This window comes from Saccopteryx leptura, chromosome 3, assembly GCF_036850995.1.
Source record: "Saccopteryx leptura isolate mSacLep1 chromosome 3, mSacLep1_pri_phased_curated, whole genome shotgun sequence".
Lineage (NCBI taxonomy): Eukaryota > Metazoa > Chordata > Mammalia > Chiroptera > Emballonuridae > Saccopteryx > Saccopteryx leptura.
Window position 1 is genome coordinate 22,498,316 of NC_089505.1, and position 14,881 is coordinate 22,513,196.

At 38.2% G+C, this 14,881-nt stretch overlaps 1 protein-coding gene across 9 annotated transcripts in view; it reads left to right on the forward strand.

Moving 5' to 3' along the window:
* Positions 1-14,881, forward strand: part of HIVEP2 (HIVEP zinc finger 2) — a 188,734-nt gene that overhangs the window by 95,021 nt on the left and 78,832 nt on the right. For all 9 annotated transcript variants that reach the window (XM_066373100.1, XM_066373098.1, XM_066373095.1 and 6 more), the window contains one exon: positions 14,035-14,145. The gene's annotated coding sequence lies outside the window, so the exon portion shown is untranslated. The remainder of the gene's footprint in view (positions 1-14,034; positions 14,146-14,881) is intronic.

The following is a 14,881-nucleotide window of genomic DNA, read 5'->3' on the forward strand; positions in this document are numbered from 1 at the left end:
GGAGCCAGGAGTGTCATCACATTTCCTTGAAAGGACATTAGGAAAAGTTTGTTGTTAGAATCCTTATGTTGTTAGTATTAACATCTAACTGAATGGAACAGGCCCCTAGTTACCATGGGTGCATCCATGTTAATTTTTCAAATAGGAAGTCTTAGCAATGAAGACTTATCTGCGACTGTCCTGTAATTGAAGGTTAAGTTCCCGGCACTGGGATGCTAGACCAGCCCAGAATTATGTTATGTAACTGTTTCCCTTTTGGCATTCTTAAAAACAAGAAACATGTTTCCAGAAGTCATCTCACATTGAGCAGAAAATTTAAATGCATGAATAAAAATTTCATCTCACTTTTTTAATACTAAAAAACTTCACATAGACGTGTAGTTTTGATGTATTTTGTCATCTTATACTGGTTTGGTAGAGTCTTTCTGAGGAACAACAAACAAAACATCCTGTTTTTATAATATCCAACACAAATCCCAGTGGAATTATTACAAAAATAGCTAAGTTTCTTCCTATATCAGTTAGCAGGTTTTTAAAATTTTCCATTATTTAATGTTTCTCTTCAAAGTGTGACTAAAACAAAATTGATTTGTGTCCTCAGGCACTAAAGTCCTGCTAAGTGTTAATTGTCCAGGGTTTTTATAGAGTTTGAAGATAACTGAAGAAAATGTGGGGCCTGACCCACTACCATTGCCATGGTGTTCGTTTTAAATCAAAAATATTTGTAAAACTCTTTTGGTCTTTTTTTTTTTTCCGTTTTTATTTCATGGTTTCATCTTTTTGAAACTTTGCAGGATTCTTTTTTAACTTTTGGCTTAGGTTAAAAATAAGTGAAATTGAATAGAAAAGATATTTTTAAAGGGTTGTAATATGGCTTTAAGACTGGTAAAAAGAGCCAGACCGATGATTCAGAAGCTGAAAATAGCTCTACATTTTAGGCAATCAAGTAAAACTCTCTACCTTGGCCTTCCTCTCACCAGATTAGCAAAGAGTTGGAAGTGATGCCCCCTCCCTCCCGCGTGGCCCCAGAGAATGCCGTGCGAGGCTTTTGACAAACTGACGCCTAAATGGAACACGTGTTGCTGGGAGGACCACCCTGATATGCAGGGTGGATCGGAGTTGAGTGACCTTGACTCATATTCATTTCCTCTGTGAGGAGAGCTCACAGGACTCTGCTCCACCGAGCGTTTGTGTAGCGTGGGTTCTCGTGGTGGCACCAGCCACTTCCAGTGGCCCCGGTGCCCTGCTTCCCTTTGATGCTTTGCTTCTGTGAAAGGGCTTCTGGACAGTGATGGCATTCATCCTGGTCCTTAGGAATGGCATGTTAAGACCATGGAAGGGAGAGTGATTGATGGATTTTTCTTTTACCCTCCTACAAGTGTTGTATTCCCCTTAGTTTGTTTTCTGTATCTTTTTTTTTTTTTTTTTTCTGAAGTTGGAAAGGGGGAGGCAGTCAGATAGACTCCAGTATGCACCCTACATGGATCCACCCGGCACCAGAGCCATTCTAGCGCCTGAGGCAGAGGCCAAAGAGCCATCCCCAGTGCCCGGGCCAACTTTGCTCCAATGGATCCTTGGCTGCAGGAGGGGAAGAGAGAGACAGAGAGGAAGGAGAGGGGGAGGGGTGGAGAAGCAGATGGGCGCTTCTCCTGTTGCCCTGGCCGGGAATCGAACCTGGGACTCCTGCATGCCAGGCCGACGCTCTACCACTGAGTCTACCGGCCAAGGCCTGTTTTCTGTATCTTTTTACACAAAGAAAGCTGTAAAATAAAATGAGGAGGCTGGAAGGTGATCCTTGCCACCTACCTCCATTTCTGTTGAGCAGGTGGGTCAACCCTTCTGGGTGGAACCTCTTAGGCAGGTCTGCGAGCTGAGTCATCATGGTGGGAAAGCATCTGATGCCTCACCTGAACTTCTCATCACTGAAATGGGACCGTAGACTGTGTCCTGTCAAATAAATACAACTGTCAGGTTGTAATGAACACACGATGCTCCTCTAAATGAAACAGAATTGGAGAGAAATATCTAGGAGGATATTAGCAATGAAACAACCATATTTGTGTTTAAGTGTTCTTAATTACTCCGTGGACCTAATGCCCCATTAAGATGACCAGGAGAATGGGGGTCTCACTCACCTCCACTGTTTTAGACAGTGGCCGTGAGCTGACAAGGACCAGAGGGCATTCACTTACACTGTGGTGTCTGCTTTGGCAGACAGAAGGTTTGGGAAGTATATTCTTTCCTTTTTCTTTCTTTCTTTTTATTTTTTTCCTTCAAAGGAAATTAAATCAGAGCCCTGCCTGACAGGAGAGGGTAAAATCTCTGAGCAGACCTCCCCCGAGCTTGGAATTCACAGACTCCTCCACGTCCCAGTTTGCTATTGTCCTAAGGCAACACACTCCCCTGCTGCTCTCTGCGTCTTTGGCGGCTGGCCAGCCTCCCAGGGCCTCGGCTTTGATGTGAGGAGCAGGCTGTCCTCCGGCCAGGCTGTTGTTGCCCTGGCCTGGGCTTGACTCACCAGAGTGCCAGGAGGGATGTCCCGCCTTGCACTATACATTTCCACAGCCCAAGTCATCATCAGAGGGAGCCTGCCTCGGTGTCCGCCACAAGTGGCCGCCCCCAGCTGCTCGGCTTGGCTTTGCTGGCTTTTGGCGCCTGTCGCCTGTCGTGCAGGGGGAGGGCCTCTCCCCCTGGGGGGAGACACCAGCTCCGCCAGGTCAGCTGTCAGTCTGAAGGGCCTCCTTGGCAAGGCTCAGGGGAACCGACCCAGCGAGTTGAGCAGCTTCCTCTGGGGACATTGCATCGACCTTCATTTGATCTAGGCCTGGCGGTCCGGTTAGTGAGGAAAATAATTGTGGCTCGGGCAATCTTTCTTTAACTGAACCTATTTCCACCATGGTTCCAGGCTTGTAGTTAGGTATCTGTGCTGTTGCAAATTTAACTCTTATAACTTCTGGTAATATCTCTTGGTAATTCTGAAAGCAGGTGGACACACAAACACAGAGGATTATACTGATAAGTACTGGGGAAGAAAGAAATGGGATTATGCCTTAGAACTAACCCAAAAGTAAGACCCAGGCCAGAGGGGGTGGGAAAGCAAGTTTTTCATTATGAGCTGTCTCTGGAAGGGCCAGTTTCATTCAGAGTTCTTCAGCAGACTGACTAGTTCAGATGACACTGTACCTTGCACTATATCTTAATAAGATTAATAATAGCATATCCCATAGAGGGGGAGTTTATTCTCGTAACACCCGTTCCCCAATATTTTATTTCTTTATATTAAATTTTATAATATCCAAAGTTATTTTTGTTTGTTTGTTCATTAGATTTCATAAATTAACTCTCTAATGAGAACACATTACGTTTTTGGCAGGCTAGCATGAGAAAGACTACTAGCTCTTCTTTGCAGTAGGTTGGGAAGTGCAGCCTGCAGGTCCCGTGACCCAGTTAGGGGAGGACACCTGAAAGGGTTCAGAGTAGAAAGGGGAAGAGATTTGTAGAAGACAAACCTCACGGTCTTTTTAGGGCATGTCTGTCTGCATTCTATTTAGGGCTTTGTGGCCATTTATGCGTAACAGTTTAGCATCCTCGTATTGGTATCTTTCTTGTCATTGATAAGTCATTGCTGTGTGTCGTGTGTATGATGTTGGGGACTCCATTGATGCATCCTGAACACTCGGGTCTTATTTAGCAAAGCTCTAATGATGCAGGTATCTATCTTATAACATTCAAGTCTAGATGCTTTGAAATCGCAGAGGTTTGTCATAATGCACTGCTTAAATTCTGTCTTGCAGCAAACACCAGGGATTTCTGTAAGGTAGGAGCATGGAAGGGACAATAGCTAGCAGTCATGGCACTTAGCACTGATGTGAAATGTGATATGTGCAAGAGTCTCATCTATATTTTCTCACTGCTTACAATATGGGATGAAGTTGGTAGTTCCTAAGACGAAACTGGAACTCAGTGAGATCGTTGACCTGACCTGGGAATGCTAAAAGGCGCTGTTTATCTTTCAAATGTGTTTCTTCATTCGGCAGCTTACAGGTACCCTCCCCTTCCTATAATTCTCTTCAGTAAAAGAAGTTTGGAGATTGAATTTTCGAAGTTATATTGACCTTTGCAGTCCTGCTCCGTGTCTATTGAATCCATTGGGCAATATAGCCTATATAGTGTGGATTGACAGGAAAAATTAAAGAGATTTAAAAACAATCTAAGGTTTAATTCATTAATAATTTATTTATTTCCAAGTCATCACATTATACACTTTATTTGTTTTTTTTTTTTTTAATTGAATTTGTTGGAGTGATACTGGTAAATAAAATGTACAGGTTTCAGGTGTACACTTCTATAACAATGCATTGTATATTGCATTGCGTGCTCACCACCCCAAGTCAAGTGTAACCTCCACCATCTACCCCACCTTCACCTCCCTTCACCCCACTGTCCCTTCTGCAATCTCCACGCTGTTGTTTGTGTCTATACATTTTATTTGTTTCATTGCTTCACCACTTTCACCTGCCCCCGAGCCCCTGACCCCTCTAACAGCTGTCAGTCCATTCTCTATCTATGAGTCAATAATTTCATTCCGTTCCTGGATGTGTTTTCTTCCCTTAGCCAGTGTGGGAGGAAAGGGAAGAATAACGTTGGAGCTGAGGATGTTGTGTGGGCATGTGCCATCCAAAAGTATCTTGGAGAAGAAAAAAAGTGTTTGTTTTTATTACAAAAGTAAAATTAAAACACTAAATAACAAAAAGGTGCTCTAATTCTACTGTAGTGAACACTTCTAGTCTAATGCTGTTAAAGTTGTTGATCACTAAGGACATATGTTAATCAAGGGCATACATATGCATAAATGTATATACAAAAATAATAATCCTGTGTTACCAGGTTTACACCTAAAATGTCATTAAGAAGGCTGTTGTTGCCAATGGAGAAAATTTGCATAAGACTAAAAGCAAGACTACCCATCCCTTTACTGACCTGAAATAGCATTTTAATTCCCAAACCTACACATTTTAAAAGAGGGCGGAAGTTTCCTTTATCTGGTTAAAAGTGAATTCTTGTTAAAAGTTTCAAAAGATAATATCTACAGCTGCAAAGCAAGTGCACTGTAGTTTTCTCTCAGCAGAACTGTAGGCACTCCTTACTAGAATTGTCTTTTCTGGTCCTGGCTCTTTTTCCTGTCCACATCCCCCGCAGCCTCTGCCTGATCAAGTCTGACTTGTTCTATGAGGTCATTGGCCACTTTTCTCGGCCCTACTGAACCCTTTCTGTTCTCAGTTCCCTTTATACTTAGAATTAGAATCATTACCACACAGTTTAGCATTTCGCACTTAAGTTTTTAAAATAAGTTTTATGTGCTGGCTCAGGGCTTATGTTATTGTGTACATTATTTTCTCCTGTAACAACTAGCACAGTGTTGGGTAGGAACCTTGCAAAAGTCTTCATTGGTTGATTGTTATTTCTGTGCTCAGGCTATTAGGAAACCATTGTTAACAGACTAGACTAGAGCCATGCTTCTCAAAATGCGGACTTCAGATCAATGCATCAGCATCAGCTGGGTGCTTTAACAGCCTGGAGCCCATCCAGACATGCAGAATCATAATCAACATTTTAACAAGCTCCTCTGGGGACTCAGAGGCACAATTTTCATAGCGCTGCTGAGGAAGGTCTCTTTTCCTGGGAAGGGTGGAGACCCCGTGAACCCTCAGCTTCCCCTTTATGCTGGTGTTACACTGTAGTGACTTAGGGACCTGGTTACAGCATAGGGAACCTGCCACTCTAATTGTAACAGCGAGGTTGTAAATTTGATCTTAACATAAAAAAGGTAACAAAAGGTTTAAAAGTGGCCTGAGGGCCCCATTTAAGTAATCAGGACTGTGTTTAGATTCAGATTCAAAACAAACATCAGATCCAAATCATTAAAATCCCTCTAAATGGCCTCTTAAAATTCTCAAACGGAGGAGCAAAACGTATGATTTCCTTTTCCTTAGTTACCTTTTTTTTTCTTTTTCACTTGAAGTGTTTACACCCACTCGACTTGCTATTCTGAACTCTGGGAAAGAAAATTTGTGGGCATCTTGCAGTTTTTCAGGAAACGAGGCTTAGGTTAAATAGCTGTCACATTTTCTCTGGATTTCTTTCTTCGGGAAAGTGGAGAAGCGCATCCCTGATGCTGGCACACAGTGTGACTGTCAAAGTGTGACTGGAAAATAGCTTCTGTCCCTTTTTCTCCCCACTTTGGACAGATATTCCTGGCTTCCCCCCCTCCCATTCCTTCTGTCTGTCCTTCCCTTCTCTTTCACCACAGTGTCTGGAATTCTTCGTCGGACAGCATAAGATTCCTTGAGAGTACGTACATTTGTCAGATCAAGGAAGACAACCCGTGGATGTAATTAACATGTGCAACAATATGTGGACGATTCTTTGTCAAAGTTTAGTTTACAATATGTTATTAAAACACTTCTCTGTTAGTTTTTCTGTTCCTTTGAACTCAAACCTATTTCCCAGCTAACAGAAATAAAAGACATGGGTTGGGATGGAGGGGCAGGGCAAGGGTGTTAGGTAACCTCAGCCATTGAGCTGTGCTTCACATGAACTCAGGGTTTCGTCTTGTAAATATACGAAGAAAATAAATTGATTGCGGGGGATGTTATTTTGTGGCTGTGTCATTTGCATACAGTTTAATTCCACTTTGGTTTAGGTAATTCAGATGTTTTATTTTAGATAGGACTTAACATACTTGTCTTCTGTTTCATCAGTGTTCACCTACATGTAAAGTGTATTTAGGGGACCTTGGGAGGAGTTAACACAATTTAGTTGCTGAACTTGAGAAATGAAGTATTTCCAAGCAAGCGAAATGAAAATGAGGAAAAACAGAACCAGGAGACTTGGAGAATATAAATGTTTATTGAGTATTAAGTTAAAATGTAGAGTTGCATCATAATATACTATGAGTTTTATTTATTTTTTTTAACATGGGAAAGCAAAATACTGAAAAGATGTTTATATCTTTGATCAACACAAATTTATTCAGATCCCTAATGGGAATTTCTTTGGGAATGGCTTAATCAAATAATATAATCTGGGGGAAATGTGTGAGAATTTTGTGAGTATACATGTGAACACAAGGAAATATCAAGGAATACTTGAAAAGAGAGAATCAGGTATAAAATCTAGCCCTACCGTGGATTTAAACATACTGTAAACAACAAATGTGATTAAAACTGCTTAGTTCATGCCTGTCGTGCTCATGTATTAATGCACATGCAGATTGTGCAACACAGCGCCAATCACAAAATATTTACTGTCTGAACAAACGTTAAATATGTGGCTCAATGGAGCAACATGGGGAACCCAGAAATGGACCGGTTACAATACCATCTACACATCAAATGGTATATAGCAAGCTTAGTATATAGTAGGGTGGATAACTTGGAATTTGTCATTAATACAGTGTGTCCGTAAAGTCGTGGTGCACTTTTGACCGGTCACAGGAAAGAAACAAAAGATGATAGAAATGTGAAATCTGCACCAAATAAAAGGAAAACCCTCCCAGTTTCTGTAGGATGATGTGGCAGCATGTGCGCATGCGCAGATGATGACGTAACACCGTGTATACAGCGGAGCAGCCCACGGCCATGCCAGTCAAGATGTGGACGGTACAGAGGAAAGTTCAGTGTGTTCTGTGGCTCGCTAAATTCGAATCCATGACCAAAGTGCAACGTAAATATTGGTGCATTTATAACGAAGTGCCACCACATAAGAATAACATTACTCGGTGGGATAAGCAGTTGAAGGAAACCGGCAGTTTGGTGGAGAAACCCCGTTCTGGTAGGCCATCAGTCAGTGACGAGTCTGTAGAGGCTACACGGGATAGCTACCTAAGGAGCCCTAAAAAATCTGTGCATGAGCCCACATCGAACTGCACTGAATAGGTATGAAACTGGGAGAGTTTTCCTTTTATTTGGTGCAGATTTCACATTTCTATCGTCTTTTGTTGCTTTCCTGTGACCGGTCAAAAGTGCACCATGACTTTGCGGACACACTGTATTTAAATATGAACCTCGCACTGTGGATCCAAATGCTAGATATATGAAATGGTTAAATACAAAAAATATATACTTACAGAACAATTGTAGAAAAATTAATGTGCCTATTATATTAAAAGCTCATTTAAATTCATAAAAAATACAGAACCTAAATCTAGTCAAATGATGTGAATAGATAATTTTACTCAAGATAAAAGTCAAAATGATTTTAAAATAGGAGAATAGTTATGGTTACCATTAAAATGAAAAGGCGACTCTGCAATTCCATTTTGCATGAAATAAACCACCAAGAAATTGGATCGCATGCACTGGTGAGGAAGTTTGGGGAACGTAGACTGACGCTCACCTATAAATATATTGCTGGTGGCTTTATAGGTAGTTTCAACCTCTTGACATCAATTTGGCTATAGATGTGAGGTCAATAAGATATTTATACACTTTTGTATAATAATAATAATATTTCCTGTTATTATTTTAAGGAAAAAATAGTGTCTCTAGTGTTAAAAATAAATGAGAACATCTAAAATGTTCCCACATATAGGAATGATTAAGAAAATGACTAAGTATGCTCACTCCATTAAATATAATACGGTTAGTAAAAATGAAAACTATGTGAATCACATGGAAATATAGGATGTGTTTACGAAATAGTAAGTGAAAAATTGGGATGCGTCATTAAATATGTGTTAGAAGAGCATCTATGTAAAAATATGCATATATGGGGTAAATAAATACGAGAATTTAAAAAAAATGCAAATGAAAACAATCGTGTTCAGGTGGTGGTGTTTTTCTTGTTTAAAATTGTCTTGAATGTTGTTATATGTTTATAAGTAAGATTAATAGAAATTACTGAGTAAGACAGCTGTACTAATTCTGGCCATTAAAGTACTGCTTTCCAAATGTTATCTTTTAGCTCTGCCAAAATGTGCCAAGATGCCTTGGGTATGTAATAGTCTCTAGGTGTTCTCAGACTCCTTATTCTCCTTGGCCAATTTTTTTACTAGATTTGCAAATAAGTGAGTTGATTAGAACCACGATGAAGAGGGTGGCATGGAGACTGTAGTATTTCCGGGTCTGTTCTCATTCACTTTGCACTCATTTCCTTCCCATTCTAAACCGAGAAGCATCTTGAACATCTCTGGTGCTCAATAAACTCCTGCAAAATATAATTGAACGTTTGCCTATGAGAGGTAAAGAAGCTCTATGATGAAAGGGGGAAAATGGTGCAATTGTAGTCAGGAAACCTGCCTTCCATTTGTAGTGACCTTGGGCAAGTGACTGTGACCTTCTGGGTTTCAGTTTCATGCTCAATAAAAGGAGGCTATTTGATGACCACTAGGGATGAGTCCAGGACTATTGAGACATTAAAATTTGCTACAGTAAAATGTTCCCTAAAAAGCTGGTTTATTGTGTTCATTGTTATAACAGCACATACGACTGAAGGGCTCCCAGTGTCCTGTCAACTCAGGAAGCATGGCTCTTGTATACTTCATGAGAACGTTACTCAAATCTGTCCTTGTAGTTATATCTGATTTATTATATGCAAAGAAATGAAATAGACCAACTGGTGACAATATGGTCAAATATTATTTAGTGATAAATCACTCCACCGTTTAAACCCTGTAACTGACTGAAAGACAGAGTTCGGGTGTATTTAGATGTTCTGATGGAGCCCAAATACCGCTCACTGAGGTGGAGTTTCTGTTTTGTTTAGTTTCATTAGTGTGGTGAGGCAGGCAATAAAAATAAATTAAAGGGGAGGAGGTTTAGACTCCACAGCTTTCATCCGGTTATACAATTATTTGGGGTGTTGCACTGCAGTGTCGTGTGGAAATTGAAGGGACTCTATGATCCTATTCCAGGTGTCACTGTTCACTTCTAAAAAAAATGAAAATTTCTAAAGAATGTTGCATTGTGGTTTGTACATATGAAGCCTGCTTGTTAAATAGGCAACAGATCTGTGTCTTCTGTGCCAGTTAGGGGCAGTCATTTAACAGAATCATCCAAACAGGTGACTCATATATTTTGTACTCGCTGCTTTTGAAGTGTGATATGGGGTGCCATATCACCACTGAAACATTTCTAGGTAATTTGAAATCACTGACCATTCAGATAACCATAGTTAGATGGAAACTAGAGCAGTATTATAGGTGAGCAACCTTTTAAAATATTGGCTTAATGACTGGCCACAGTCAAGTAATCTAAGCCCTCTTATGCAGCAAGAACTACGTATTTTAAGAAAATCATACTTAACCTGAGAAATGAACAAGGACAGGAAAGAGGAGTGGTCGACTTAGACTTTCGCACTGGTCAATTTTATATTATATATTGAAAAATTAGTGAGAAAGTATTCTTTTTTAAACTTATTCTTTATTATAGTTAACATATAATATTACATTAGTTTCAGTTATACAACATAGTGATTAGATATTTGTATACCTTGCAAAGTGATTACCACGATAAGTCAAGTACCCACCTGGCACTGTACATAGTTATTACAGTATTGTTGTATTATTGAATATGTTCCCTCTGCTGTTACTTTACATCTCCATGACTATTTTTATAACTGGAAGTTGTATTCTTAATCCCTTTCCCCCTAGTTGCCCACACCCCTAACCACCCTCCCATCTGGTTACCATTATTTGTTCTCTGTATCTATGAGTTTCTGTTTTGTAGTGAAATCAAATGGTATGAGTCTTTCTCCGTCTCACTTATTTTACTTTGCATTGATACCCTCAAGTTTTATCCATGTTGTCAAAGATGACAGAGTATCATTCCTTTTATGGCTGAATAAGTTTCCATTGTGTGTATATCCCATTGTCTTTGTCCGTTCATCTATCAGTGGACACCTAGTTTAGATCACATATTGTAAATCATGCTGCAGTGAACATTGGGATGCATAGATCTTTGCAAATTAATGTTTTATATATAGATTTTTTACCCAGAAGTGGGATTGCTGGGTCATAGTTGTTCTATTTTTAATTTTTTGAGGAACCTCCATAGAGTTTTACAAGGTGGGTATACCAAATTTACAATCTCCCCAACAATGCATAAGGGTTCACGTTGGTGACAAAGGATTCTTAAGAGTCTTGAAGTTCAGTCTGCACCATGAGAAGAAGCACCATTACTTTATCCTGGAAAGTGACTTACATAAAGATAAGTTGTTAAATAGTGCACTAACACAAAACTGTCGTGGCAAGAATTCAGAAATGGTACTCTGAATATAGTTATCAAATATTATTTGAAAGAGGCTTTCTAATTCTTTCTTGAGAGGCCTGGAAAAAGAAATTATTTTTGTAGCTCTAGATGTTCAAATATGAAAAATAAGTGTACCATTTGGTATCATTTTGCAGTTAACTGTTTAGGTGCCTATATTTTTTTGATACAGTGGACTTTAAAATAACCAAACCATTTGTCTTGTTATCTTTATAGCAAGAACCCTAGAATAATAATTAGAACTATCTGTCTCTGTGAATGAATAAATATTTTGAGACCATATCCAAATATGGTTCCTAGATAACTGTTTCTTGAATAACAGTAAGACAGAAATCAGACATAGGTTATCTTGAAAGTGGAACTTTATTACCCATGACTGTTCTGGGTTTCTATTTACAATGTGTAAGTTATTGCTACTTGTTTTCATTGTTAGAAACATTTTTGATTTTTGTCTTTTTAATTTTGTTTAAAAAAATTACATTTAAAGGGATGACATTGATCAATGATAGTACATAGGTTTCAGGTGAACATCTACATGGCATTTGAAGTATTGATTATGTTATGTACCCATCACTCAAAGTCAAATCATTTTCATCACTGTATATTTGTCCCTCTTTACTCCCTTCTCTTGTCCCTTCTCCCCTACATCCCCCTTCCCCTGGTAACCACTTCACTTTCATCTATGTTCATAAGTCTTAGTTTTATATCCCACCTAAGTGTGAAATTATATAGTTCTTAGCTTTTTCTGATTTACTTATTTCACTCTCAGGGTCCATCCATGTTGTTGTAAATGGCAATATGTCATCATTTCTTATGGCTGAGTAGTAGTCAATTGTATTTATGTCCCACATCTTCTTTACCCAGTCCTCTATCAAAGGACACTTTGATTGTTTCCATGTCTTGGCCATTGTGAATAATGCTGTGATGAATATGGGGCTGCATGTGTCTTTACGTATAAATGTTTTTGAGTTTTAAAGATACATACCAAGTAGAGGGATTGCTGGGTCATATAGTAATTCTATTCTTAATTTTTTGAGGAACTACCATACTTTCTCCCATAATGGCTGTACTAATTTACATTCCCACCGGCAGTGAATGAGGGTCTCTTTTCTCCACAGCCTCTCCAACACTTGTTATTACCTGACTTGTTGATAATAGCCAATCTAACAGGTGTGACATGATATCTCATTGTAGTTTTAATTTGCGTTTCTCAAATAACTAGTGAAAATGAACTTTTTTTCATATATCTGTTGGCCATTTGTGTGTCTTCTTGGGAGAAGTGTCTGTTCGGGTCCTCTCTCCATTTTTTAATTGGATTGTTAGCTTATTTGTTGCTGAGCTTTGTGAGTTCTTTATATATTTTGGATACTAACCCCTTATTAGAGCTGCTGTTTATAAATATCATCTCCCATTTCGTTGGCTGTGTTTTTGTTTTGTTGTCAGTTTCTTTTGCTGTGCAGAAGATTTTAGTTTGATATAATCCCATTCATTTATTTTGCCTTTACTTCCCTTGCCTTTAGGGTCAAGTTCATAAATTGTTCTATACAGCCAATGTCCATGAGATTAGTACCTATGTTTTCTTTTATGTAATTTATTGTTTCAGATCTTATAATTAGGGCTTTGATCCATTTTGAATTAATTTTTGTGCAGGGGGACAAACTGTAGTCAAATTTCACATTTTTATATACGGCTTTCCAATTTTCCCAGCACCATTTATTGAAGAGGCTTTCTTTTTCCAATAATGGATAACAAATTTATTTCAAACATTATTAAAAAATACTTGAGAAACTATTAATTAAGTTTTCCTGCATGTATAGTGGGAAATGAGGGAGTCACAGTGTGTGGCTAATTCCAAATTGTATAGTAAAAAAAAAAAAGCATGTATTTATGGTGTTTGAGTACGTTTTTGAACTTGAATATATTTATAGTTTTATTTGATGTTCTGGGACTTTAAAACATACTATTCTGGGGGAACCTGATTCTAAAGTAACCGGAAGCTGTCCAATTTTCTGTCTTATTCTTCTGGTCAACACTTCAGCATCCCATTTATTTTAGGCTCTCGCCAGTTAAGATGTAGCTTGCTTTATCTCAGACTTTCTTATGGAGTTGAGAAAATGATGTAATAATAGGGCTTCAGAAAAAGTGCATCCACAAGTAAAATGAATATTAACTTCTATTATTTATAAACCATAATTCAGCTGCTTATGGGTCTTTAAAAAACTGCTTTCATGATAGACAAGGCGTAACATTTTAAGAATGATTTGTAAATTCATATTAGTGAGTTCTCTCCAAATGATCTATCAGGGTATTAGTTTATATACCTTAATAGCTTGAAGGACCTGCAACCTGCATATAGTATTTTCATTGCATTAATAAATTAATAAGATTCAATGAGTCAAATTCCAAAGCAGTTGGTTGCATCTTTCCCTCAAGTCTAATTTTATATATTCTACTAGACATTATATAGTCATCATTTCCATGTGCCAATCCATACTGAAAATAATCTCCTGTACTCTCACACTCTGTTGTGTTATTTTATTGTTTTCTCTAAGCTTGAACATTCATTTTACCCCAAAGTGGAAAGTTTAATTTAGTTGGCAGATGCTTTTGTTGTTTTACAGTTTTAAGTCACATGGTAATTTAGGAGAAGTTACAACAATTTTCTTTATTTGATTCCCGTGTTATTAATGTGTTATTAAAGTTTAGGTCATATAATGCTGCTCTGACTTAAACACTATCCTTTGTCATTTTTTTCTTTCCTCATTAGGTGGAGTCCTTGAGTTTTTTAAAAGACGATAGTAATCAGATCTACTTGAAAAATTAAGTGAATTGATTTGGTTGGAACACTCATACCACTTCTTTAACATTCAGTAGCTGGGTAAGTCAAGTCAAGTGCTTTCTTTGTGGTTTGATTTTAAAATTATTGAGAACATATCTCAAACAAAATATTACGTTGTATGTAAAATTTTGACGGTAATGATTTGAGGCCCTTAAAACCTGCAAAAGGTTTCTGAGATTCTATCTAAATGAACATGTTTGTAAGTTTTCCCATATTTCTTGAAATACTCTGACTTGAAGGATGAGAAGATTAGAAAATCTTATGTATAGTTTGGAACTAGATCTTTTTATTTACTATTGGAATGGTTATTTACTTTTAATGTTGAGGTGATGTGAGAATATTGGATTTTACTTTTAGTGAGATATTTGTGTAATTGTACTGTATTTTATGAGTAAAATCTAAGGCGAGATGAATAAATCAGCAACTCTTTTTATTTTCAACCATTATTATTTTACAGAAATCTTGATTTCTGTGATTAGAAATCTTAAGGATTTAATCAATTCAACTTCCTTGTTGCACTGTTTTTGCAGAAAGCTCTTGAGGTAGAAAACTCTAAATCAGGAGGAGTTTCAGGCTTTTAGCAAATTATCGGTGCTGCCAAGGCAGAATTGAGTGGGAACAGGACTTTGGCTACTGTTAAAATGTCAGTAGAGTAAAACCTGCTCTGTCAAACACATTTTTGGCATCAGAAGTCTAAATGATACTGATTTTAAGGGTTGGTAATTCTTTTTAAGTCCAGGAAAACTCATGTTTTAATTAACTCTTTACAAAGTAA